Source organism: Chelonoidis abingdonii, chromosome 4 (genome assembly GCF_003597395.2).
Source record: "Chelonoidis abingdonii isolate Lonesome George chromosome 4, CheloAbing_2.0, whole genome shotgun sequence".
In the NCBI taxonomy this organism is placed as follows: domain Eukaryota; kingdom Metazoa; phylum Chordata; order Testudines; family Testudinidae; genus Chelonoidis; species Chelonoidis abingdonii.
This window is the reverse complement of record NC_133772.1, coordinates 28,499,690-28,502,103: the sequence shown is the minus strand read 5'-3', so window position 1 is coordinate 28,502,103 and position 2,414 is coordinate 28,499,690. Positions and strand designations below refer to the sequence as shown.

General features: G+C 45.6%; 1 pseudogene; it reads right to left on the bottom strand.

Moving 5' to 3' along the window:
* Nucleotides 1–1,092: 1,092 nt before the first annotated feature.
* Nucleotides 1,093–2,013, bottom strand: LOC116821755 (olfactory receptor 5AP2-like; annotated as a pseudogene).
* Between the last annotated feature and the right edge of the window lie 401 nt (nucleotides 2,014–2,414).

Below are 2,414 nucleotides of genomic sequence, written 5' to 3'. Positions count from 1 at the left end.
AAGCAGCAAAAATATCTATCTTAACCAAAACAGCAAAACAACAAATATCACATTCTCGCAAACTAAAAAGCAACTATACGGACCACAGAGCGCAGACTATAACAAGGAGGTGAAACCTTACAAGCTCTAACTTTAACAATCTATGACTTATGAAACAAGAAAACAAAACCTATGGTGCACCTTATGTTCTGGGGAAGTTACAGGGCAGAGTGTATGTCCAGGGATGGTGGCTTGCAGCAGTGGATATACTGCAAGCAGAGAGCCCCATAGGCAAGCCCACAGGAGCGAGCTTAGCATCAGCACAAACTTATTTTTAGCAGCAAACTAGTCTGCGGAGTTTTAGTAGAGTTTAAGACACAGACCAAGGTTTAGCTTGCAGTCTGTGTGCTGGGGAGACAGGAGCCAGCAGCTAAAATAATAAAAATAAAAGTATAGAGAGTTTCACAGAGGGATTCTTATCCACGCCCAAGGAAGCAGCAGAGGGTAAAAGCAACAAGAACATCAAGAAGGCTAGGTACGGTCTAAAATCAGGAGATTCTTCGGCCAGCAATTCGTTCTTCCGTGGTGGGGGTTCCAAAACTGGGGTACGCTCAAAAATAAAACGAGAGCGGTAGAAAGGACCCCAGAACCCTGGCTGATCAAACCAGCAGCAATAGAGGACCTTTGAATCTTAGTTTTAACCAATGTTGTTTTTAAAGGCAAACTCGGGGCAGTTTTTCCGCCAGGATTAACCGCCTTTTCCCTTTGAGAAGGGCAATGGCTCTTGGTAAACAACTATAAGGGGCCCTCCCTTTGAGAAGGGCAGTGGCCCTGGTAAACAACTTAACAGCCAGGGAGGGGAAGCCACAGGAGAACAAAAACAAAATGGAGTATGGGGACAGCTGTAAGAAACAAAATGGAATAGGGGGATAGCTGTAACAGACAACTAAGAACAGCATTTATCCTTTAGAGGAAAGCTAAGATCTTATCCTGATATTTTGGGAACTACAGTGTATTTTTTGTCAACATGGATTTGCTCAGTTGTTTCAATATTGTGATCAAAGAACTAGCAGCATCTTTTGCAAATCTTCACCTCCTTCAAGAAAGTATCTTCTACTGTAGAATCCTTCTCAGGGCAACCTTCACGTCCTTGTCCCTCAGGCTGTAAATCAAGGGGTTCAGCATGGGGATCACCACTGTGTAGAACAGAGGCCCACTTTTCCTGGCCCATTGACTAGCTGGAACTAGGTCTCAGATACAAGAAGACTGTGGTTCCATAGAAGATGGTAACCACCATCAGATGGGAAGCACAAGTGGAGAATGCTTTGAGTTTCCCTTCACCAGAGCAGATCTTCAGAATGGTGGAAACAATGAAACTATAGGAAACAAGAATTTCCACTGACATGAATATGCCCAGAAACATAGCACATATAGAGAGCACCATTGCACTGATGTGAGTGTTGGAGCAGGAGAGCACTAGAAGTGGGGGGGGGGGGTGCCACAGAAGAAATGATTGATGCTGGAGCTGCAGAAGGATAATCTAAATGTAGAAATTGTTTGTATCATAGCATTCACAAAGCCAACAAGATAACAGCTGGCCACCAGCTGGGCACACAAGCTCGGAGACATGAGGCCCATGTAGAGCAGTGGCTTACAGATGGCCACATAATGGTCATATGCCATCATGGCTAGAAGGAGGCACTCTGTGCTTCTGGAGAGGACAAATAAAAACATCTGTGCAGCACTGCCGGGGTAGGAAATGTGGTTTTTTTTCTGCTAAGAAATTCACCAGCATTTTAGCAGTGATGACTGAGGAATAACTCAAATCTAGAGAAGACAAGTGGCTGAGGAAAAAGTACATGGGAACGTGTAGCTGAGAATCCAGCCTGATTAGTATGATCATCCCAAGATTCCCCATCAGGATAACAAGATACATTGCTAAAACACCGCAAAGCACAGAGCCTTCATCTGCGGACTGTCTGTTAACCCTGAGAGGATGAACTCAGTCACCCTGGTGTGATTTTCCTTCTCCATGGCCAGAGCACGCATGCATGACCTGCTGATATAAAGGAGGAATCAGATGAGTAGAACCAAACTGAAAGGCAAATTCATAAGAAACACGCAATTGGCTACCCTTGGATTACCACATTTTGGCAGCTGAATACCTTTTGCAACCACTGCTTCCAGTCCTTCTGCTCCCTGGTTTCCTCAATATTTTGCTCCCTATTGCCCTCCCCACTGCTTCCCTCTCACCCTATCTCTTCCAGAGCCCCAGAAATCCTGCTTCATGACACCCCACTGCTCTCCTCTGACCCTATCTCTTCCAGATCCCCAGGAATCCTGCTTCATGACACCCCACTGCTATCCCACCTATTGCCTCTAGCCCTAGCAGTTCCCTCCCTCCCTTGGAGCACCTGCTCTCTAAACCCTCTCTG